The sequence below is a fragment of the Anas platyrhynchos genome, chromosome 2 (genome assembly GCF_047663525.1).
Source record: "Anas platyrhynchos isolate ZD024472 breed Pekin duck chromosome 2, IASCAAS_PekinDuck_T2T, whole genome shotgun sequence".
NCBI lineage: Eukaryota > Metazoa > Chordata > Aves > Anseriformes > Anatidae > Anas > Anas platyrhynchos.
Window position 1 is genome coordinate 23,807,546 of NC_092588.1, and position 26,508 is coordinate 23,834,053.

General features: G+C 40.3%; 1 long non-coding RNA gene across 1 annotated transcript in view; it reads right to left on the minus strand.

Annotated features, from left to right (window-relative positions):
• LOC106019368 (uncharacterized) overlaps window positions 1-24,216 on the minus strand; it is a 74,988-nt gene extending 50,772 nt beyond the window's left edge. The window contains exons 1-2 of the long non-coding RNA XR_005263832.2: window positions 23,718-24,216; window positions 21,232-21,382 (exon numbers count right to left, since the gene is read on the minus strand). This is a non-coding gene — a long non-coding RNA (uncharacterized lncRNA). The remainder of the gene's footprint in view (window positions 1-21,231; window positions 21,383-23,717) is intronic.
• Window positions 24,217-26,508: the final 2,292 nt, after the last annotated feature.

Here is a 26,508-nt window from a genome sequence, read left to right on the forward strand (position 1 = left end):
CTAAAAGCATCAATTAGCATCATTTATTTTAGGAAAAGTACATATTTTTCACCAACATGCCTGTTGCATGCCCCCCTGCTGGGGCTATGTATATAATAGTTTTGTCTCCTACAGAATTTGCTCCAGCTCTGCTGAGTTTGAGAAATCGCATGTACAAACTCTGGTAGAAAAGTCCAATATATAATCCTACAAATTTTAATCTCAAGAGGAGCAGCCAGTAAGTAAGCACTAGAAATAAATATAATAATAATGTATTTTGCGAATTTCAGCAGGATAACATGTTTGAAGAAATTATGTAAGGGCACCTATCTTTAGGTGTTAAAAATATTTTGCAGTGTCTTTTGTAGGATGATCATTTCATGCTACATGGCTGTTCAGTAGTTTACTTCTTCACACCTCTATGTGTTTTCCTAGTAAGAGGTTTATCCCTTTATAAATCCCAACGCCAAGCATTTAGAATCATAGCACTTAATTCACTGAAGCTTGACCCAGCCGTTGCCTGCCTTTGCCCAAGAGGAGCCAAGTAAAAGCCCTTGGGGAAGGATGCAAAGCCCAAAACTGTGTCTTTACACAGACCTGCAGTTGCCTTCATTGCACCTATCTGAGAGGAAGGGCAGGTGGGAGGCAAAACTGCTTGTAGGAGGGCAGGAGCTGAGACATAGGATGCATTCATACATCCTTTGGTGGTGAGGGAAAGGGAATCAGAAGTCCTGGACTTGTCCCACCTCTGGCTACATCACCTCTCCTTTCACTCCAGGAACAGACAGTGACAAACAAGTCCTTTTCTCCCTCCTCTTCCCATCCAGTGTACACCACGTCATTTTGCTAACCACCTGCCTTTGTGACTGCAGCCATGCTCATTCTGGGGGCACCTCCACACACATCACAGAAGCAGCAACATCACCTTCACCTGTGTCGTGGTCAGTCCTTAGAGGCTGCAAGCCATACAAAGCAGCCAGCTTGTTTTTGCTAGAGGTTTTCACCCTATTCCTACTTTGAATTCACCTAGTATCAACTTCCAGGCTTTATGCTCTGCTATGCCTTCATCTGCAAGGCATTCCACTGCCAGCTTTACTGGTGCTCTCCTGGGAACTGTGTGCTTGCCCCTTTCCAGGGTCCCCAGCAGCTGTTGGACAAGTGATAAAAGGGAAGTAAAATATTGGCCAACAATGTAAGTATATAAAAGAATAACCAAAACACCTTGGAAATCTGGGTAGAATTATTTCATACACATAAAGGATCTTATTTTGATATTTTTGTTTTAGATGTATTTATTTTTTAAGAACACCTGTGATTTCCACATCTGGAATTTAGCAGGATGAGAGGTCTGGGTCCCTCTCTGTAAAATCACCTGAAGCTGCAAAACAGATCCAGATACCAGTGGCTGTGTGACTCAAGGACTGGTAACTAGAGGCATTGGATTTACATTGAAGGCCTTCCTTGAAGCCTGTTTCTGTCCAGAAATGAGCTAATGCCGTTGTTGTATGATGGCTCACAGGCATGCTGTCTCCAGAGTGCAAGAAAAAATAAATGGTGATGTTTGTTCAGTTTTTGGAGAACTGCTCACAGTCACTATCTAACACCTTTTCAATAACTTCATTGGAGAGAACAAGTATGGAATGAAAATGTTTTCATTCCTCCAGACCAGAGCTGATTATAGCAATAAGTCAGCACAAGGACAATTGCTTTGTGTTGCCTAAGCAAAAAAAATAAAAAAGTAGAGTAATATTTATTTTGTGTTCATAGACCAGTTTGCATAATCACTGACTAAAACTGTAGATTATATGTAGGACATGTTGATATGTCAGGTTCAGGGTAACAAGCTATGGCAAAGTGTTGTGGTTTAACCCGGCCGTCAGCTAAACACCACACAGCCGTTCGCTCACCTTCCCCCTTCCCTCTCTGGGATGGGGGAGAGAAATGGGAAAGTGAAGCCTGTGAGTTGAGATAAAGACAGTTTATTAAGACAGGAAAATAATAATAACAACAGTAATGATGACAATAGTACCACTAATAATAATGTGTACAAAAAGAGTGATGCACGATGCAATTGCTCACCACCCACTGACTGATGCCCAGCCTAACCCCGAGCAAACCAGCCCCCATACCCCTGACTATCCCCCTATGTATTGTTTAGCATGACAACAGACGGTACAGAATACCCTTTTGGCTAGTTTGGGTCAGCTGCTCTGGGTCTGTCCCCTCCCAGCTCTTGCTGCACCCCCAGCCTGCCCGTTGGCAGGACAGAGTGAGAAGATGAAACATCCTTGGCTTGGTGTAAGCACTGCTCTGCAACAATTAAAACATCGGGGTGTTATCAGCACTCTTCTCATCCTTAGCCAAAACACAGCATTCTACCAGCTACTAGGAAGAAAATTAACTCTGTCCTAACTGAAACCAGGACACAAAGACAGTAGCTTGATTTATCTACCACCTGAAATCCTTTTCACTGAAAAGTATGAATAACAAAATGTGTCTCTCCATGAACACTTGTTCAAGTAAGGTTGTTAAGGAAATTTGGATAGACACGGTTTCCACGGAAATAAATGAAGATCTGCCCAAACAGAAAGATTTCACAGAACCATTTCAGCTCTCTTGAAACTATTGTTAAGAATTAAACGAAGAAACTGTGATGAGAATGCTGAAAAAGACAGTTTTGATATTTTCTGAATGAATCCTTTCTGACATTTCATTTTAAAACATTTTCCAAATTCAAAATGAAAAAAAAAAAAAAAACAATTCAATAAATCAAAATCTTGCAGTTAGACAGCTTTTTTTTTTTTTTTTTGTCTGTTTGTATGTTTTTTGTTTGTTTAGTTTTGTTTTCCTTTCAAAATGAAGGCAAATTTTCAAATCCTAAAAAAGCTCTGGGAGATGACATTTTATTCTGAGCATAAATCTAACATGCATGGTTTAGTGACTTTATTTTAGTTACATTCACTCCCTTCTGCTTGTGTATTGCAGAGTTTAGTACTCAGGTTTTCATAGAAAAATACTTTAGGAAAGAAAATTTCAGTCACATATCTCAGTGTTTCTGAAGTAAACAACGCTGATGAATGAAAAATCACAAACAGGGAATCTGATTTAACACTTGAATTCATGACTGGTTTAGAAAGTAAAGCAAACTATTTAAACAAGTTAATGGGAGAAATGAATTCACAAGAAGTTTGAGGTAATGGAATTTCCCTTTGTGTGTTCCTTGAGCGTGTTTTTCTTTGTGACTTATTTGCTTGGATCCATTCATGAAATAATATTCCATATCTAAATAATTGAGGCAGCCTTTTTCTGAGTATTTCTCAGGCACTTAGAATATATATATAGCCTATAATCATTGCAAGATGCCAAGAATTTAACAAGATTAGAAGATGCAATCAGATAATTACACAGGTATTAAGTATCTTTATTTGTGTGCTACAATATATTTTTAAATCTTGATACTTCAAACTTAGAAAATGCCTCAAGGGGAGAAACACATTTTTCAATGAATATTTAACAACATACATAGGGACATTTCAGTTGTCTGAAACATCTTGGGAAGTAGACTGGTCTATGCTAAGACTTAAATGAGGTGAGGGAATGAATGAGATGCCACATTTATTCATCATTATTCTTCACTCCTGTAAAATCCTAAGCACAAAGTAACAGAAAAGGATTGCATCTCATAAAGTAACAGAAAAGGATTGCATCTCATGATTTTCCTCCAAAACAAATTGCTTTGATTTCCATTAATAGTAACGTTGTCATAACTTCCCACAAAATGATCCAGACTGCCAAAGGCAGTCATAAGTCAGTACAACCTCTGCAAGTTGTCCTGCCCTGATGTTCCAGCCCCTCTCCAGCCCTGCCTAGTAGAGCAGATTACATACATAGTCAGCAGAGAAAGCAGAAAGCTTCCCTGTGGGGAAAAAAAAAAAAAAAAAAAAAAAAGAACCTGGAGCTTGGACAATTGCAGAAGAGACCAAACTGATTGTTCTCTCCAATTGTGTGGGAGATCACATCTGTAACTAACATTTTGCCAAAATTCTCCCTCCCTTCAAAGAGATGTGAAGTGCCACAAAGAGCTGGACAATATCGCATCACCCAAAGCCAGGACTCACTTGGTGTCCTGTGTCTACATCAATTACCTTCAAGCTGCTTTGTTGCTTCAACCAAAGCAGGTTAGTGTGCCAGGACACTGTTTCTGGTGGACCTGATAAGTACTCAACGGGAGCACTCTTCCAAATGTCTGCAAGAGACCCTGGTTAGATAGTGCCCAGCTACAATGGCAACAGCCACAAAATGTTCCTATACGGCTATTTTTACTCTTCCACCTGGCTGGATTTCCTATGCTGCTCTCAAACCCACCCTTTTCACCTTTTTCTTTTTGAGATGTTCCATTATCTGTATCTAAAGAAACCATTTGCATGGGGCATTTCAAAACACAGTGTGAACCATTCCAAGTTATATGTCAAAAATTTGGCATATATCTGTGTTTTGAAAAATAGCCAGTGATACAGCTCAGTTTGCTAGGTAGGTGCCAGGTACCAAGGATTCAGTTTGCAGAGAAAGTGTTTTAACATCTTTTCCACAGATTTCAGCCTGAATTAGAGGAGGATGATGCAACTTCTTAAAACATATTAAATCATCCAGTAAAATGCATGCTTAGTAATCAAGATTGAAAACATTAACACCTCAGTTTTGTCCCATCGTATCTGAAAATTAGGGTATCGATTGTCATCCAGTATACAAAATATTATTTTACTTAACATCTATATGACATTTAAAAGAACAAATAATGGCAAGTTTAAACCATAACAGCCTTTGCAAATGAAGGTTTGAGGGCTTTCTTTTTCTGTGCTTCTTTTGTGCATTTATATACTGTCATGTACAGTGATGCTTACACTGAGAGGAACAAAGCAGAGCATCTTGAAGGGTTCACAAGGATTGAGAATTGAAAAGAGAATTACTGTCACTATATTTCAAAAGATCTTATCCCTCCTTGCAGTTAAATTGATGTTTATAAGGTCACAGGTAGAGGTTACATGGTCACACGTAGGCCCAAATAAAGCCTTGTATGGCTTAAGAAAGAATGATCTACTAGGACCTTACAATAAAATACTTTTGATATAAGGTATAACAATACCTTATACAAGGTATTGAATACAATTGAATACAATGATTGTTTTCAATTGAAAGTACTTAATACAATTTGAATATGGAAGGTATTGAATAAAATATTGAATACAATTCAATACATTGTGCAAGGTATTGAATACAACTTCCTTAGCAAGCCAGTCCCAGAAGCATGCCTGTGGCCTCTGATAACAAAATTGTGAAGCTGTGTGTATTCATCTGCTGACTAGGAAAGTGAGAAGAAAGCCCAGCAGATTATGAACAGAAGGGAGCAAGAAGAGGCTGGAAGCTGTTGGAATAGAATAGAATTGGGATGGGATGGGATGGGATGGGATGGGATGGGATGGGATGGGATGGGATGGATAGTTCAGTTGGAAGGGACCTTCAAAGATCATCAAATCCAATTGCCTGACCACCTTAGGACTGGACAAAAATTAAAGCATATTGATGAGGGCATTTTCCAAATGCCTCCTGAACACTGACAAGCATTGGACATCCACCACCTTGCTAGGAAGCCTGTTCCAGTGCTTGACCACCTTCATGGTAAGGAAATTTTTCCTAATATCTAATCTGTTATATTTTAGGTGATGCAGTTGCGTCCCCAGGCTTTTGTCCATTAAGCTCTAGCTGTGCTGACCCCTGCTGCTGTGCCTGCCTGCATACACATGAAGGAGATAGTACGTATCCTGTCTGCATGAGCAGCATCCCCTGCCAAGCCATGGTAGATGTCCTTCTGTGGAGAAAAATGCTCCCAGAAAGGCCATGAGACACACACACACCCCTGAGATACTCTTAAGGAAAAAAAGTGTACACTACAGGACCTGACTCTGGGAAAGCCACAGGGGAAATCCCAGTGGGGGTTTCTGTCAGTCCCATCAGATGTATGCAGCCATGGACGTGCCCTGAAAATATCCATACAGACACACAGTGTACTTCTGCTTCTCTTCACACTCAAAGCAGGCATAGCAGCTTTTGCAGTTTTTCAGCCAATGTTTTTTCCCTTGCAGGTGATGTTTGGCTCAGTACAGAGACAAAGGAGAGGGAGGGAAAAGACAGCACACTGGGGTTCTCTTTCTGTTATTAAATAAACCAGACTGGTGTGGTTTCTGTGACTGATGGGCAAGTACCTGTGTGAGCTCCTATGCGGCTGCTCCACGTCCCCTCCTTGGCAGCAGAGCCATGCCCAGAGCCTCTCTCAGCACAGGTCACTGGTATATGTTAAGTTTGAAGAATGCCCTGGAGATAGATGTCTATGGCTGGACAGAACAGGCCAAAAATTATGCTGAGGTATGTCTAAAAAACTAAACAACTTGTGTCACTGGAAGCCTGTACCCCTGTCCTTCATTATTTATTGCAATAGATGCAGCTGCCATCTCCTGCTGCCACAATCTGTGCTTAAAGTGCCCTCACACCATGATGGAGGTAATTTAAAGCCCTGGAGGCATCTCCATGGATGCTGTGGCTATGGGGCAAGATGCTCTGGCGGGTGGGACCCTCCTTAGGGGCCGCAGGAACCTCTTGCAGGCACAATCCTTCCCACAGACCCTTTCACCCTACCAGCTCTGTGCACCCTGCAGCTGATGGGACACTCCAGACCTTGCTGGAGCCCTGTGCCCATCCATGGCTTTCCTCCTGTCTGGATCACTGGTAGGGGTGCTTTACTTCTTTTGGATTTGGTGTGCCTGCTGTGGAAAAAAAAAAAAAAAAAGTCACACTGCGAGACTGCCTGAAGGAATTTGGACTATTTCTGCCTTGTATTTGGGCACTGAGATTTTATTTGCCTGTAATCAGAAACATTACCTTCTCCTCCCCCCAATAAAATGATTCTTCTAATATTTAAGTTCCAAGACCATACACTGTGTTTATAAGCCTCAGGCCCTGAAGTAAAATAAGATTGAGTTTCCCTCAGGTAAGTACTTCCAGACACTTTATCTGCTATATCATTACAACTATACTCTATTTGTTACTGTACTATGTAACACAATACTTGCATTATATTCCACATGAAAAGCTGTTTCTGCAGCATCTTGTCATCATTTCACAAACGCGGCTTTGAAGCCGTTTTGAATTCTGAATTCGGTGCATAACAGCTAAGGCTCAAGTGCACAACATCGTATTATTTACTCAGATGGGGTTAATTGCTGAATAAAAGAATGGTTCCTTTCAGTTTACCTTTTTACAGTCTCACTTGCACTGGATATGGAAGACAGGAAAGTCTGTGATAAATATCAAACTTTCTAATCAGAAACGAGCCCAGTCGTATTTGAAATCTTGAACTTAATCCAGAATCAGGAAATGCAGCCACTTGTGTTACTGTTGCTGAAAGAAGAAAATGACCTTTTTATTGTAGCTTACATTCACTATTGTGAACCATGGGGAATGGAGCAGGAGAAATGCAAGGGCTTAAGGAGACCTTCTTTTAACAAGAAAACTGAAATTGGGTGTAATAAAAATATATAGCTGATATAAAGGCTGCGTTTCTCCAGGGGATATTGGTGACTTTGACACGGATTCAGTCTTAACTTTCCTGCTTCTTAGCTACTGTTAAATGTTTGCTGTCAGATATATTGCTTTAAATTTTACCAGGAGAAGATCATTTGAGAAAAATTAATAAGCCACACCTTTAACAGGAACATACAAGTGAAATAATGCTCTAAATTTTGAAGTGAAGATTGACATTCAGCAAATACTTTTATTTCCCAGTGATGTTACAGGGTGAATGCCTGCAGGATTATTTCCATATAATGACTCTCTGCTGGTGACTAATTTATAGCTGAAGTGGAACCAACACCAGTACCAGAGGGCCATAACTCAACAGCATGCTCCTGGACTGCACTCAGTGGTAGGTGACGTTGGAGCAAATGAGATCACAAACATAAAGTTATTCATCCAAATCAAGATTTTTTATTTTATTTTTATTTTCTAATGAGTGCTTCATTGTGGTTCGGAAGAACTGGAGAATCAGATGCAAAGGGTATTGACAGCACAGGTGGAGCTAGATTTGCCAAGCAGTCTTAATACTTAAATGAAGTGGACAGGTTTTAGAATAGTATTAATATATTTTTAAATCTTTTAGAAATTCTAAGAGTGTTATACTTACCTAAGGGCTTGCCATTCTCTTCTGGAAATTTGTAATCTTAATACTCTGGAGGAATAAGATCCTACTCATAAGTGAAAGTTTAAGTTAATGAGTCAGACAGTGGAAAGCTGTCAAAGCTTCCTGTGCATTTTTATACAGTTTTCAGTATCTGGTAAAAGAGAATTGGTCCTGATTTCTGATTCCTAGATCTCATTTTTCACTCTGCTGGATTCTGGCATTAAGATTTTCATTCCCTTTTCACTGTTTATGATACAAATTTCTCCAAAAGATATTTAAAATGAGATCAAAACAAAATCACATATCAACACAAAAGAAAAAATCACAGGAATTTCCTTAAGCTTGCCTGTTACTCAGTGAAACTTTGGTATTGACTGAAAAGATAATCTCGTACTTATCTGGAAAAAGGCCGTATGGATTATTTTATCAGATCACCAGCTCTTATAGGGCATAATGAAAATGTTGCCATGAGTTTCCACTGGAAACTTTAGGCCTTACTCAGATGGTTCATTGGCTGTGATATGCAATGATATGCAAGGACTGTCTAAGTCCAGCACCAGCCACTCTTGTATCAATGGACGAGAGAGTGAGTGATTAAATCCCACCAGCAGCAGCCACCAGCAGCACTGTGTGTGCTTTCCAAGGGTCCAGCCTCAGCAGTGGCAATTACATAGTGCTCCCCAAGGAATTAAACTGCATTGACATGTCACATTAGCAGGTGGAGTTGCAGCAGATGGGATATCAGTAAGCACACCTTGAGCCCAGCAGCAATTCTCAGGCTGGAGTTGGACAGAAAACAGTTTTATATCCACCTTTGCTGCTGTGGATACTTTAATTTTTCACTATTCTTCCACAAGAAGAGGGAAATCAAGACCTTCTGAAATGAAAAGGAAGACCAACAGAAATCAAGAAAATACCTACACAGTAAAAAATAGTCCTGTAGTTAGGTCACTGACTTGAAATCTGACAAAGTAACCTCCATGTCACTGCTCTAAATCATTTAGAATAAGAGCTCATTTAGAATAAGAGATGACTGAAAGGGGCATAGCTGGTGAGAAAGGCTGCAGTAATAAGCATCCAAAACACACAATTATTTTTGCCAACACATCAATTTGTGTGTGCCTCTAATCTGAGTGCTGATTGAAAGACATATTTGTTGAAATATAAAACTAGACCAGCCATCTGCCTTTGATACTCTGTTTGGATGTCTGTTTCAGAATATCTCCATTAGAAATTTCTTCTCATTTCCACCCAATACTTATATGTGTATAGCGTATTCCCATCTGTTCTTACATGAACAGTTTCCTCTAACAAAAAATGTTTTTCCCACTCTGATGTTTCTGTGATATATTTTTACAGATTAGTTAAATCTCTTCCCACTCTTCTTTCTGCTGAGCTAATGAGGTTTAACTGCCCACATCACAGAGTCACAGAATCATCTAGGTTGGAAGAGACCTCCAAGATCATCGAGTCCAACCTCTGACCTAACACTAACTAGTTTTCCACTAAACCATATCACTAAGCTCTACATCTAAACATCTTTTAAAGACCTCCAGGGATGGTGACTCAACCACTTCCCTGGGCAGCCCATTCCAATGCCTCACAACCTAATATCCAACCTAAACCTCCCCTGGCACAACTTTAGCCCATTCCCCCTCATCCTGCCTTCAGGCATGTGAGAGAATAGGCCAATCCCCACCTCTCTACAGCCTCCTTTAAGGTACCTGTAGAGAGTGATAAGGTCGCTCCTGAGCCTCCTCTTCTCCAAGTTAGTTGAACAATCCCTGCTCCCCGAGCCGCTCCTCATAAGACTTGTTCTCCAGACCCCTCACCAGCTTTGTTGCCCTATCTCACCTCATACAAGAACAAATCCTCCTCCAGCCATCCCTGCCACTGTGGCACTAGAGGACTCTCACACAGTCTTTGTAGGTGGCTTTGCCACCAGCATCGATCCTTCCATCCCACTACTGAAAATTCTGTGAGTAAATCTCTTTCATTTGGAGGACCATGCTGAGGTCTCACAGATGCCCTGTAGTTGACTAGCACCACCGGGTCTTCCTTCTCTTCTATTGTTTCATAGTTATGAAGTCTTAAAACAGCAGAAAATTCTTGTAGTTTTAAAATAAAGGTGTGGCTTTACCATAAAACCTGTGTTATTTTAACCTCTTACTCTTATTGCAGACCTCCTCTGAGCTGATGATGCTTCCCGGTTTGTTATCAGCCTGTGCCATCTATACATTTATGTCTCTGTGTTAAAGTCATTAATGTAAAAAATTTTGTAAGATTAGTTTAAAAGTATCTTCCATATCCTTTGACAATAACATCTTCCCAACAATTTTAATATAACTAGTGATTACATTGTCTGCTTAGCTGTTTTTTAGAGTTTTAGCATAAAAATTATAAAAAACGTGTTCATAAAAAAGAGAATCTCCATCCTAGAATTTTGTAGCAAACAACAAAGGTATCATGCATGTTTTCCTTGTTCCAGATATGCATCACATCACAAAAGAAAGCATTACCTTAAGTCTGGTTGATCCACTTTTGCTATATCCCTTATGTCTTTTATTCTACTTTCTGTTTACTTGTACCTTTTCTTTTCCAAAGCCTTGCACACTGTTGGAAGAGACCTAAGAAACCTGGGGTTTTCAGAATTATTTTTTCCCTCCATTTTAAACTTCTTTCTTTTCCACCTGTTGAAATTGGGAAACTTCTAATCTCAGCCTCCAATATGAGCTTGGAGTGCTCAGAATCATTTGCCCCTACTTCCCTAATGGTGCTGAATTCACTGCTACAGTAACTCCTCAGCAAACAAGCAGGGAAGATTGACAGTCAGTTGCCTCACTTGCTGATGTGACATTCAGAAACAAAGCATGCCATATTTATTTAGTCTATCCCTAGTTGTGCTTTAATGATGACTTTGTGACGGCACAAGAAAGAGTTAACAACAAAAAACAAGTCCTGCTTCAAGTATTTTTATAACTTCATGCTACAGAGCTGTGGAGAAAAACAGCATTTTAAGTGTTGCTCTTTTTTTCCATTAGGTTGTCTGCTTTTACAGGTGGTGAGTCAATATAAGATCTGAAAATCTCCACACATGAAAATGTGATGGAGAGATGGACTGCAACTGAAACACTCAACCTGTCTGACCCATTGCTTGAGGGTGTATAACACAGTCACTCAGTGACTAACAGTAACAGTCTGGTGTGTGAACACCTAAATCTATGAAAGCCAGAGATACAGCTGTCTCACTAGCAGCTGGTTCTCCTTGTCCTGGAGCAGTGGATATAGACTCACTTCCAAATCCCCTGACAAAAGAGTCTAGCAGTCACAGCATTCACCCAACAACCAAGTGAAGAATTTCACTTGTAATCTCCTTAATAAAAGACAGACCCCCACTGATTCTTTCCTACCACTTTCATTGTTTTCAAGATTTGAATGGCTGTTTATCATCTTCAAAAGTGAATTATTTGTGTACAGCTATTCTGCCAGAAAGCTGGATCAAGGTGAACATTGGGAGTCAGAGGGAACAGAGCTGATAGCTTTGGCTTTACATCTTCTCACAGTCAACTGATTCCGCCAGACTGCCACCACATTCAGAACATTACTGGATAATTCAGGTGTAAGGGGACCTCAGGGGGCTGCTAACCCAACTTGCTGCTCCAGGCAGGGTCTGTTTCTGGTCAACTCAAGTTGCTCAGGTCAGGTCTTGATAACCTCCAGGAACAGACACTACACATCCTCCCTGAGTAGTTTGTTCCCCTGCTTGGTTGTCCTCATGGGAAAAGAGTTTTGTCTTGTATCCAGTTGGAAATTCATTTCTTTCAATTTAATTGAAAACAAAATTGTCTGTTGTCTTTTGTCCTGCTACCGTGCAACTCATCTGGTCTCATAGACTTGTACAGGTTGGGTTCTTGCAAATAGTTCCTGACTAGATCCTCATCCAGAGATGGCTATTCTTAACACTCTTGAACCCATCCAATAAACACAGATGTCTAGGAGGCCTTGCCAATGAAGAGGCAAAGCAGGCCGCAAGTACCTAAGCTCTGTTGTATCTGCTGGCAATAGATCACCTTCCCCTTTCAGCAACCAAAACTTGTTTTTTCTGCCCAGCCTTTTACTGAGCTAATGGTAGATGTTCTTGTTGCCTTTGACATCTTTTGCAACCATCAACTATAGGTGAGCCTTGGTTTTCCTAGCACTTCCCCTATATGCCTGGGCATGGGTTCCAAATTCTTTTGTGGCCTGTACCTGCTTTCACTTCCCGTGTGCTGTTTTTTTTTGTTGTTGTTGTTGTTGTTTTTTGTTTGTTTTGTTTTGTTTTGTTTTGTTTGTTTTTTGTTTTTTTTTATGCAGAAGCTTGTATTTGTGTTCTCTGTTTAGCAAAGTCAACCTCCTGATACACCTACCTGATTTCCTGGGTGTTGGCAGGGATCATATTTGAGTCTGGAGAAGGTTGTCATTAGCACCTGCCAGATTTGCAGAGCTCTTTACCTTCAGATCTCTTCCTATGGGATCCCATCTGTCCAATTCCTGAGCTAGACAAACTCTGGCTGCCCCTATTCAGCTACTCTTCCTCCTCACACCCCTCAGGATCTTCAACTCCACTATTTTGTGGGCACTAAAATAGTGGTTGCCACTAATTATCACTTTCCCAACCAATTCCTTCTTGTTTGTAACAGCATATCTAACTGTGCATAACCCGTGCTTGATCCACCCAGTACCTCTACCAAGAAATGACCCTGCTACCCTCCATAAGCCTCTCCAACTGTTTGTGTCCATGGTGTTGTTCTGCCAGAAGATACATGGTTTGGAATCTACTTTCCCAAATGGCTCACGTTTAAATAACTTTCAATACATAAAATGCTCAATATCTTTCAATATTTGGTACTTTTCAATATTCAGTAATGTTCAAAACTTTGCTTTTAATTCTTTCTGCTGTGGGTGTTTTGTGATTTTGAAACACAGTAAATTTATTTATATCAGATTTTTCATGTTGTGTCACCATCACATCTTTTATCAAAGCACCATGAGATGTTTCCTTGAAAGGGGCACAGTGTGGAGTTTCTGTGGTCCTTAACAGTCAAAAGTAGCAGCCTGCTTTTAGCTGCAATCATTGGGAATCACCACACAGAAAGATAGTTTGGCACAAATATAGTTTGGCAGTGGTGGCAGGAGAGTCTGGTGCCCTTAAGTATCATTTATTGTTTTTATCCCAAGGCAACCTTTTCTAATGAGTTCACAGAACACATAATAATACTGTCTTAAAGTGTCTGCCACACAGAATAAGGGCATGCACCACCACAGAGGAAGCGCAATGGAATGAAAGGTGGACAAAAAGTACTGCAAAATATTAATTAATATCATTTTTTTTTCTGATCTCTGAGAGGACATGAATCCGAGAGGAGGAATGTGAATGAACCAGAAGGAAGAAGATAACATTTGTCCTTCAGAGAATGAATGAAAATTGAATCCGATGCCTGTTTTGTTCTTATCAACAAGCTATTTTTAGAATTTAATGTAAAACTCCTGCATATTTCTAATATCAGTGAAGCTGACCACAATATGAAACAGCCACTGGAAGATGTCCACAGATGACCAAGGGGGGTTTGGAATTAGACTGACTGATTTATATTGCCAGACAGCACAACATGGGCAGTCTAATGGAATATGACTTTCAACATCATAAAAATGCTTGAGGCATAAGCAGAATTATTCAGAACTTCAAATTAGAAACTTTGGATCAATTGGACAAAAATATTTTTAACTCTGGGGGTTGATCACGTTTGACTTGTTCCTTTATGAGACTGTCCAATAATTTAGGAAATAGGTTTATCTGTTTGTTTATTTGCTTTTCTTTTCTTTTTTGTCTAAGCTGAATCTTTCTGTACCAAGAAACACTAAGAAGTCAAAGGCCATTCAAGACTTGCTGCAATCTTTCCAAGACAGAGTCCTCAGACAGCCAGAACTGCTTTTTATGCAATTTATTGGCAGCGAAAAGGAATGGAAGAGAGGTGAAGAGATGGCCCATAAAAAAGGTTGTTCTAGGTTGGTGTCTGATCTGGAATTTCACATCTGGAAAGGTGGAAAGTCAAAAGGCTCAGTTTTGCCCTTTAGGTGTGGAAAAGTGAGTATGTTTTATAAATAACATGTCCTTTCACTTGAGCAAAAAATAATAGCATGCTGTACATGACATTCCTTCTCTGAGTAGGTGAGAGTGAGATGGGGGCAGTAACATCTGAACTGAAGAGGGAGGTGAATCAAATTCTACCACTTCTTACCTATCACAAAAATTGCAACTTGATAGGAACAAATCAATCTGGACATAATAATGACCCTTTTCCAAAACATAAGCATCTCCATACCAGTGATTTAAAGATGAAAAAAGGAACTTTAAACTTGTATTGATTTCTTGTTTCTTTCCATTTTATTTGAAAATGTATGTTGGAAAAATATATTTTAGCTTGGTTCAGATTTTTAAATATATATATTTAAAGTTAGATATTCGTATTCCAACTAGGCTGAAAGATGTTGTGACTGGAGGACTAGTAAAGTGGCGACACCATTGAAGAATTTGTTGAGACAGGTACTTTAAGGTAACTAAAATGGCTTTTATAGTTTATTACTCCCATTTAACTTCACTGAGAAGGGACAACTTCATTGAAAAACTAAGAGTCAAACAATTTTAAGTATTATGAGTCATAGTAAACACTCCTTGTACCTTCCAGTAATTCTTTGAAAAGACAAACAGTGCAAAAATTTTACTCATAATTTTAGTAATATGAAGGTGTAAAAGGAGAAAAACTCTTCACATACAACTTCCAGGTTGTTCTGCTACGAGGAAAGGAAAGGAAAGGAAAGGAAAGGAAAGGAAAGGAAAGGAAAGGAAAGGAAAGGAAAGGAAAGGAAAGGAAAGGAAAGGAAAGGAAAGGAAAGGAAAGGAAAGGAAAGGAAAGGAAAGGAAAGGAAAGGAAAGGAAAGGAAAGGAAAGGAAAGGAAAGGAAAGGAAAGGAAAGGAAAGGAAAGGAAAGATACTTTTAACACGGACATGACTCGTGACTTTAAGGAAAATAAATTTCTAGAGTGAAGTTGTAGGTCCTCTTGAAAATAATAATGATTACAACAGTCAAGTTCTGCATGAATGATTCCTAACTTATAGGCTAGAAATCCAGATAATTTCAGTGGTTTACTGAATGTGACTAAAATATTTTTTTAATACTTTGTTACTTACCAGAAACATAAATTCAGCCTGACAATTTTGTACTCTTTAAAATTTTTTGTGTTTTTGTTAGTTTGTTTGTTTTTGCTGTTGTGTTTGTTTTTGCTGTTGTGTTTGTTTTTGTTTTTGTTTGTTTTGTGAATTAGCTTTCTATATTAGCTTTCAAAAGAAGATTTTATTTTTCAGGGATTTCTGATCCTTTTCTCTAGGTCAAAAAAGCCTTGTTGGCAGCCATCAGAGGGCATCTGGTATGCCATGCAGCTCTGCCTAGCCCACTGCCTTTTTTTGCTGGCCATGTCAAGGACTGAAGGGTAACCCAGAGCAAAGATAGTGCAACATGAGGATTCCAAGAGCCAAACAGCTCCTCAAATGCTTTGCCACAACTTGGTATTTAAAGCATGGGCTGCCATGACTGAAACCTAGCACCTAATTGCTCAGCCTCCAAAAGGCTGGACAACCTCGTGGCAAAGCCATTAGATTTGGCAGTCTCCCTTGGTCACATATATACAATACAAGATGTCTTTAATGTCATATTTCCGTGAATCAAAATCTCATATTTTCTTAACTCACTGCTTTTTGCTTTTCCAAGTCTGAGAGAGACATGTAAGTAGATTTCCCAGTGATGTCGGTGATGTGACTATCACAGCAATTAACTGATTGCATCTGGGATGACAGCTATCAGCAATACTACTTATGGGTTATTTTTAGCTGTACACATTGCATGGAAAAATGAGATGCCCAATAAAGGAGACTTGCTGCATCTCTTGTACCTCAAATGGGAAAAAGGAAGGCAGACATGTTTTGTCTGTTCTGTTTTTGTCAAACAAACTGAGCTCTGATCTTATGGATGAGTCTGGAAGGCTGTGAGTGTCACTGTCTTATTATACAGGGCAGTTTGGTTACTTGCATGGATGAATCAGCAGAATGTGCAGAAGTAGAGAAGTGACACATTTGTGATTTCTGAGGCCTTCTTCCAGCAGAGATTTACAGTAACTGATGATGAGATATATTTTTAACTATCCCTAACATATACAAAAAGCCCAAACTTGAGCTATTACGTGTTCTTTGCATGCATCAGTCTCTGATATGTTTTAGCCATCTTGACAATTCAAGGCTTTGCTGTGCTTAAGAGTTTACAATGTAAAAAAGAATTGCACTTTGGTTTAGTTAAGGTTTCTGGATTAATGTACATGGATGTCTCTGCATGTTGTTGATAAACATCAGAGTGTCTGTTCAATAGCAAGAATAAATATATGCGCATCTCAGAAATGAGGAAGAATGGAGAAATTTCCTTACAATTAAGATTTTAAAATGCTATTCTTCTAGGTCTGTAGGAATAAATTTTCTAAAGTCCCACCACCAGTATGCTTTTTGCTTTTTTATTTTCCATAAAATAAACTAATATAAGTGAGGTACAAAAAACACATTTCTTTGGTATTGTGTCTATTGAAACGAGGCCTTGCTAAGGTAAAATCATGGGGTTTAACAATCTAAGGTTAAGGTCCAGCCTCCTAAACCATTATGTGTGTTTCCTCTGGAGATTGGAAGCCAAGACATCTATCTGTATGATACCTACTAATGAGGTAGACATGTAATTCATTTGATTAACTTAAGGAATGAATCCTATGACAAATCAACTCCTGCCATAAGGTTTGCTTATGTCCCTTCCTCCTGATGTGGGGGAGCTATTAGGAGACATTTGGTGAGGTGAAAACAGAAGTGCCGTGCAAGTGTCTCAGATATGAGGTGGCATCAGATTTGCACATCTGAAGGTACCCACAACGACCAGGAGACTTCTCCTTATTACAGATGTAATGAGTTGTGTAAAGTTTTGGATTTACGCAGGCTAATAGGTGGATTGAATTGGCACAGAATGAGTTAAAAAAGAGCAGGGACATGCATATGATTCAAGAAGCAGTACCAGGAAATATCCCTGGCCAGGATGCCCCAGGAAATCACATTTCTTTTTGCTCCATTAAACGTCTCCTGCCAGCTGCCTGGCTGCTGTGTCAGCTCTTCAAGCCTGCCATGGCGCTGCCTACTGGCAGCTCTTACGACATTGCAAGGAAACCTCTAACAAAACTTGCTGCTTCTGCAGTCACCTCTTCTCCCCCATCACCAGGACATCTTCTGACATGACCTGTGCAGCCAGGACATTGAGGTGCTTGGAGCACAGTGTGCTTCAGACCCAGGGTAGGTACTGCTGTCTATCTGACAGATGTCAGCTCAGGTTTTGGATTTGAGCTGAGAGAGCTACTTTGAGCTGGTCTGGTGGACCGGTGTGCTGCTGATCAGGGATCCTTCTGACGTGGAGGAGAGCGTGCAGTGGTGGCTGTTCCCATGCATGACACACAGCGACCCAGGTGGCCCAGAGAGAGAGGCCCCTAGGGCGAGGCCACAGCAGTGTGCTGCAAGTGGGCCAGGCACAGACCCACCTCCAGGGACAGAGATGGGAGCCAGAGGGCTGTCTTGCTCTGCCCATAGAAAACACAGCCAGGTAAGCAAAGCCAGGTCCAAGTACTGCTGCCCAGAGGTGCAAGCTCACCCAGCAGCCCAAGCCCTGCACTGCAGATTGCAGGCCCCTTCTGCTTCACAGCCCTTACACCAAAAACTGGGGTGAGGACTCAAGAAGGGATGTGAAAATGCCAAAAGAGCTGACTGTGAACTTCTGACCAGGACCCAGATTAAACTTTCCTGGCACTTAAGGATGCCCTCCACAGAGCACACGCGGCAGGACCCAGAGTGCCTGTGGTCTCCTCCACGGCCGCGACTTGGGTGGCTCTGGATTCCTCCACACAAGCATCTCCGCCTGGAGCCGCAGCCAGCTGTGCCAGCAGCACGGAGACCAGAGCTGGTTCGATATCTCTGCTAAGTGACTCAGCGCAAGAATCCAACTTCTGGTGCCGTCACAGGGATCCTGCTCTCACTGCAGCCTCCGTCGCCCCGAGCGAGCGAGGAAGGAGCGGGCTCTGGAGCCAAGCCTGCAGCCTCCGCTGTTGCTCTCAGCATGGGCTCGCATTCCTCCAGCACAGCTGCATCACGTCGCACGGGGCTTCGCATTGCTGGAGGACAGTGCCACTGGCAGGCCTGAGCACTCCTATCTGCTTTGTCAGGAAAACAACTGTTAGGGCCAGCTTCGGTCCCGTAGTCGCGATTCCTCCATCCGGACAAGGCTGCATGGGGAAGGTGGGGGTGCATCAGGGCAGGAGCTGACTCCCTGCCACCAGCTCTGCTGCTGAAGTAATGCTGTGAGATACAGCATAGCCTTGTCTGCAGGGGGAGAGCCCTGAACTAGAGTCTGAATTAGCTTTAAGTGGATTAGTTACACCCTATCAAACTCTTGCGTGCATGTTGCTATTCAGAATTACAGTGACCTGATTTCAGCACAACTTAATTCCACTCATAATGTGGTTAACCTAAATCTTAAGATGAATGCTTTATTACAGCTGGTAAATCTGCTTTGCACCTCTGCTTAATTTGGATTAATTTCCCAGAGGGACTACCCGTGCTTGAGCCCTGCTGGTGGCCAATTCGGGTTAAAGCCTCTGCTGCTACCCCTAGCACTGTCACTGCCAGGAGGTGGAGTGCTCCCTGCCACAGGCTGAAGGAGTGATAGAAGGTCAGTCACTGTGGGCAGCTGCCAAAAGCTAACACTCAAAGCCCTTCTCTCTCTAGCTTTATCACCAGCTGCCTCCTTAGGCAGGTTCCACAGCATCTCAGGGCCAGGACAGTGATGTGGGAGAAGGAGGTGTCCCATGAGATGGGACAACCTGACACTGCTGCTGTTGAGAAACAAGGAGGTTTCCAGCAGAGGAGAGGAAAACTGTCCTGGCAGCACCCCATTTTCTCAGGCAAAGGAGAGAGGTACACCCATGGGTACTCTTTAGCCTTGTCAAGGGAGATGCCTTCAGGGTGCTCCCTACAGTGGAATTCCTCACTCACATGGATGCTTCCATAGACAGCTGCTTCCCATACTCTTGTACAGGCAAGTCAGTATTTCCTAAATATGATGAGTCTGATGGTCAAGTTGACCCAGAAGTGTATCTGGGCATCACCACTAACCAAGGAACAACATTGCAGTCTTTGATTGCAGGTATCTTCTACAACCACAGGGCATTTCTGCCCCTCTGGTGTGTGCACCTGGATGTGTTGCTTACCACTCCAAAATGATCGGCAAGAATCTGGTTCTGCCTGAATCTGAGCATTTTTCACTTTATGAATATTTGTCTAAGATGTCTGATTATTAAGGCCAAATGAAGCCTTCACTTCCTCTATAAATATTTGTGCAATGACCTATAACTACCGGCCAACATGCCTGCCAGCACTCCATTAGATGACATCCCATTTTACAATTAACTATTATCATTTGATAACCTCTTGAGGTTAAGAATACAGATGTAAGATCTCCAAGATTCCTGATGGGAATACTTCATATCAGAAGTATGTTTCCCTTAAGGATGACATCATCACAGGGACACATTTTTCAAATATTTTGGCCATCATATTTTGAAAGCTTCTTTAGAAATACAAAAATTATTTTTGAGCCCTGAAAGAACTTTTCCTTTGGTTTCAAGTAAACATACTACCATTTAACTCTTTTGAAAGCCTTGCAAAATAACAACAAAAAGTGTCATGGGAAACAAAGACAAGAATCATTGTGTAGCCAAAGAAAGAAGTATGTCCAGTATACAGTGTTTATATTACCTGGAAGAAAAAAAAAAAAAAAAAAGTTTTTTTGCTGAATGCTAGCCTAGCTTTTTTTGTTTTGTGACGAAATAGTTCAATTGGTGCCTAAGTCACAGTTTCAGATCAGGATCCTGACAGCCTGGGGAGCTGGACTCCAGACTCAAATCTAAGAAACCTCTGTGGACTGTGTAGCATTATCTAACTTAAAGCCCTAAGCCTAAGCCCCTCTAAGCCATCAAACTCTGGTAAAAGTTGGATGCAAACTTAGTCTTGCCCCTAATTATAGACAGGATATTCACCAGTGGCTGGGTACTGAAGATAAATCTGGCAGAACCCAAATCAGTTTTGGTCCTCTTCTGCTGGCTGCTGCAAAGAGCCAACCACATAGGATTTATAAGGCCATCAGCTCTAGGGTCTTCTTTGTAGGGCAGCATTAAATAAATGAACATTAATTACCTCTTTCTTTTTTTTTTTTTTTTTCTTGTAGCTGATGAGCATTTTCTCTGAGAAGTTCTCTTAATTCTATTTATCATGCTAGATTAACTATCAGTAAAATCTCATGAAATATTATGCCGTCATTCAAAAGATAGCTACGATATAATTAGTATTATCTTTATAAAACCTCATTTTTGATTTTTTTTATATATTTTGATAATATAGTATGAAAATTAATCCAAATGAGGTTTTAAATTTATCCTAAAGACAATGTTCAAAGTAAGAATGAGCACTTGAATCCTCATTAAATAAGACTAGTTTGTGTCCAACCCCATTAGTGCTTTTTGAATGCAGCACTCAAGTCGCTTCCATTCTCAAAGACTTCATAGAATTTCTAATAGTTTGATAGACAATCTCTAAAGATGTCTTTAACAGGAATGATGAAAATAGGAAAGCATAATTTAAACAATTAATTAGATTTGAAATCTTAGTGTAGAATTGACATTGTGTGTCTGAGTTTCATAGTTTAAAAACCCTTGGTATATTTTAAAATGTGAGTAGTTTATCTGAGCTTTAAGAAGGAAAACAAAGTCAGTGTTGCTTTCAGAAAGCTGTATTAATACCTATGTGTCTTGAGTGTATTTATATTGTGACATATTAAGTAAAAAAAAAAAAAGAATGTTACCTTAAGGTAAGCTGTTCTTCGCTTCCACCAGTTTAGACAGCCAATAGTTTGGGTGCATTGGTAATACAGGAAACCAATGGCTCCCATTGGCAAGAGCACCCACTCCTCTGTTGCATGTGCTAAGAGACTTTGCACCACTGGAAGGCAGACCCTGAAAAGCAAATTGCGGCATGTCCACATAACAGCAAAATACAGACTGTTTTAAAAAACATCAGTGAAAGAGTGTTAGACTACCGCTGAGAAAGTGGTCCATCCATTTTCCAGCCTATGCAGAAATCTTGTGATAAGCTTCTTCTTAGTCTTTTCAGAATGCATACAAAAATCAGATATGCTATCTGGACTGAAAAACTGAGCGAAAGAAAAATATGTATCTATATACAGACTTTTTTTATGTTTTATATGTCAGTATAAGTATCACTCTGGTTATCTTTCTTATCCTGCACGGAAATTATCTTTTTTTTATAGAAATGACAGCTTGCAAGTCTGCTTTCCGTGACACACCTCCCAAAATCAATTAAGTGTATACAGAGTGGGACAAGTGTGCTTTCTTTTTCTTTCTCTCCTGCTTCACTTTTATTGTGCTTAGGCATTTATAACACACTTACTAATAAATTGATTTTTCCACTACATCATACTGATGTAGAGTGTGAAAAAGGAAAATAGAATATAATCAGATTCTGTTAGGTATTACGGCTCTTGCCTCTACCTTTCTATCATATCAAAAATGGTTAACACTCTTGGGATTACATCAAATCTATTGCTCAGAAAAATACTTTAACTACACATAAACAAACAGTGTAGTTAAAACATAAAGAACATACTTAAAGAGCAAACAATGTGATACAGAAATGTGATGATGCCTTTTTAATATGAACACCAGTCTAAGAATAGAAACAGAAATTCACAGGAATTGTGGTTTAAGTTGATAAACACATGAAAGTACATGAAATATGCATTTGCTGGTCTAACAGTCCATGAGAAATTGTCACTCCAGGAAGAAATATTTGCAAAGCATAGAGAAGTTCATAGAGTAACACCAAATTAAATAGATTTCGTTGTCAGTTTTTGACATTACTAGACAAAAGACTAATTCTAATGTGACCTAAAATTATAGAAACATAAGAGAAGGAATGAAAAAACTTTCAAATTTAGTTTAAAAGTACAGATGTCTTTGTTTTTTCATTGGCAACTTCAACACTATTGCCTTTGGACATTTTATTTTTAAGAAACATCTGTCCAATTTGGATCTGTCATACTGCAACTGTGATTAGTTAGAGATGTTACAGAAAGCAAAATTATTTATGCAAGTAAAGTCTACAGAGATAGTATCTCATGAATACAAAGTAATAAACTTCGTGAGAATGACAATTTGAATTTTTCTATTGTCTTTTACTCATGGAGCCTAAACCACCTGAAAAGCATTATTTAATTGTATATTGCATAACCTAGAGAGATAGACAGGATGCATAACTAAAGCTCTGTAAGACCCCACTGAGATGGAAATTAGCACATATTCAAAAGTAGGAGTGCAATGACACAACTTCAGAGGATGGATGGAAGTCAATGAAAATTCAAGAACACATAAACAGGTAGCCTATAATTATTTACGCTATGGTTGGCTGAGCTATCACCTTTAACATCAAAGCACTTGGGGTCCCCGCTGCATGATGCTCACAACCACAAGTGGACGGTCGTTCTTCCCCTCCAAATATGGCAGTGGTAACTGCTCTGTTTTAAATCGCTTTTGTGAGAACTTTGAGATAAATTTTAGAGCTGGACAAAAAATTTTTAGACAAATAGTTTACTCGCCAAAAAATGCAGGATGACTGAAGCTATTTGGGAGCTTGGATTGAATTCAGCAAATTGTTTCAGCCAAACAATGTGGGGGAGGAAAGTGGAATTCTGAAAATGTGAAACATTTTGTTCTGACATTATCAAAATTACAAAATTCTTCCTTTATTTTCTTCTTTTTAGTTCAAGCATTAGAAAAAGTGGGCAGTGTAATCAAAAGAGAAGAAAAGAGGAGAATGACACACCACAAGAAAAACCTGGAGTGTGTCACACTTGGAAGCTTTTCAGTCTGACCATTTCCAGTTTGTGCAAGAAAGTCTCCAAATGAGAATGAGCTGTACCACAGAGAATAAGGATACGTGCACATTCCAGCTGAGAACATATTTCTCCTGTGAGTTAGAGCAAAGATGCACCAGTTGAAAGCTGGAAAATGCCGTTACTGAAGTCTACCAGTTTGATCTATTTGCTTGTCTTACATAACATGTTTGATGAGAAGTGATTTAGATGGCTTCTCATCTGCCTTGACTGAACTATTTTTGCACGGGTCATCCTCTGCCTTTTAGTGGTTACAAATGTCAAGTAGACACAACTATCAGTACTCTGGAATTGACCACACTTCTTAGTCAAATGCTTCTCTTAGCAGACTACAGTTGCCTAGAGCTGACAAGTGTAGAGCAGAGATAAAGCTCTCTTACCTGCTCACCGGAGGACTGCCTCGTGGCTGAGGAGACATCACCTGGTGACCGAGGAACCAGCTAGAAGCAATTAATTTCCCACTCACCAACAGAGCAGCATGCAACTTTTCTTGAACTCTGGAAAACCCATTGGATATAATCCACATGACTTAAAATGATTGTCCTATGGCACACATTGGGCTAGTGCAGTTATACAAAGGGTCACAGCCAACTAGCTCAAGATCAAGGAATCCAAGGAAAAATAAATCAACCTTTGCACATTCTCTTGTCCCAAGCTCCCCTGCAAGATCTTCAGCTGCAGCTGAAGGGCAAGACCAGTGACTGCATTAGTTTCTGAGCCCTAAAATACTGTCTTAAAGAAAAAATAAATGTATCTAAGGCTTTGTGCTAGAAACCAATTCTAACCATAACCATCTCAGCAGAGAAGAGCAGCTCTCGTGGCACTGCTGTATACATTCAGAGCATGTCTGGCAGGCATGGCACTCTGATAGGACCAAACAGTTGTTCTAGCAGACTGAGCTGCTCAGGCTGCAGATTTGGAACTGACTATTTAAAGCGTTTGGGAGACCCTATGACTCAAGCCCTAGCATTGAACTCCTGCTTGATAACAGACAGAGGGAGAGTGCTTACTCATAAACATGAGTGATGTTCAAATGTCTGAAATATCATTCCTTCCACTGTAGGAAACTGGCAGGGAAGCAAAAGATTAGAGGACCTGCAAAGATGCATAGCTCAGGGACGTGTGGGAGGCTCTGACCCATTTCTGGCTGGATGTGTGAGCCTGCTCTCAGGGGCATGTTGACCAATCATCCACAGTACAAACCTTCATGCCCTGGCAATTCACCTTGAACCTCAGAGACTCTGGAGTCTGACCCCAATCTGTTGTTGCTCATGCAGTCTGGATGGATTGGGCAGCCCTCAACTAACTACAGCTTCCACTGCTGGCAGAAATCCCAAGCTCAGCTGTACTGAGGCTCTATGGCTTCTCTTGCCCTTTGATAGCTCATATGAGCTCCCTTGCAAGGCAAGAATCTGGTATCCAGAGCTGCAGCTACTAAACTCCATTTACAGTCATCTGCATATGATTTGCCATATGGAGCTGAGGCACCACATTGTTGTGAAGGGAGAAGAGTGATGTGGAGGAGTGAAAAACACTCCTATAGGATCCAAATCTTGTTTCAATATTTTCATAGGTTTATTCACTTTTGCGGTGCACAAGGAATGGGAACAGAGGAACTTTTGAGTATGTGTATGGCAGACTCACACACGATGCACTGGGCTGTTGATGTGAATTTGGCTGAGCTTTACAATGGCCATATATTGACTCATGTTAGGAAGCAGCTCATCCCAGCTGTGTTTTTTCTGATGCTGATTTCTGGTTAGGGGTCTTCTCAGGGCCCAGAAGTTGTTATCCACAATAGCGTGTGGGAAAATGCAGTTCACTTCCACAGGGAAAACCTTCTGCTACCAAGATAACAGAGAACAGGTGTTGAAATCACCAAAAAGAGTGCTATGCTGCTAGTTGACTAGAGCCACAACAGGGTATGAAACAGAAACTTGTTCTGGACTTGAGTTTGACTGATTTTGGTGTGAATGACCTCTATCCTATTGACCACAGTGGTCCATTTTCCTGTTTGCTTCTTCAGAAGCTACCTGACTACCATTTATTTCAGCATACTTTTCTCTCCCCAGCTCACATTTGTGAAATATATATATATATATATATATATATATATATATATATTCACAGGCTCCAAGCCTGTTGGATTTCAATTCTGCTGGCTGAGCTGCTCTTGAGAGCACCACCTCATCTGATTCGTCATGGTTAGCAAACACTAAGGTATTTTACATAGCCTTTCTATTTGAACAGGTTCAAAAGCACACCAGAACAGCCCCACCAGCAAACACAATGGTCAGTAATATCTGCAGGAAGGGAGTGATGAGAAGGCAGAACTGGGAAGGGTTGGATACTCTCCACAGCAAGTTGAAATGACTTGTCACACACTGCAGTGCGGAACAGAACACATACCTGATTTCCATGTTAGACTAAACTTCAAATTGATCTTTATTCTGACATCTAAAAGCAACAGAAAAGGGTAAGCCTGTTGGTCTTGTTTGTTTTCAGAGTAGTAAGTTCTATCATATATAATTAAAAGAGAGAACATGCGAAGGAATAATTATTTATGAACTTTACCATTTTTTACTGAAAATGAAAAAAGCAGACCTGATGGTTACCAAGGAAAAGAATATTTTCCCCTGAACTTTGGTAGATATAATCATTATAGAAAAAAAAAAAAAGTAATAGAGAACTTGTTGTGTTTGCTATTTGCAAAGCATTGTTCAGACTCAATCATTAAGTCACAGCAGTTGCGTAATCGCACCTAAACATGATCAGGTTATCTTCCCTCTTTCTCTCCTCACGTACATTCAATTTTATAAAGTGCTGAGGAAAAGGAAATTGAGATTACACTACTTACAGATGTCCTGAGAATGCTGGAAATTGTTGATGGAATAAACTACCCTGAGAGATCACCTTTCCTTCATTTCAAAGCCCGCATTCCCTAATTTGGCTGATGCTGAGAGATGTTTTCTTCATGGGGCCTTCTGTCTCTTCCACTTTGGCAAGCAATGGGAGAGGATGATATAAGAAAAACTGGTCCAAGTTCAAGAACATACAACCTTGACTTTAATTCATGTTTTGAGGGGAAAGTTCTTTCTGCTACATAAATAAATCACACCCTTTACAAAAACCTTTATATGACTGTCTGACAGTAATATTCAATGTAAAGTG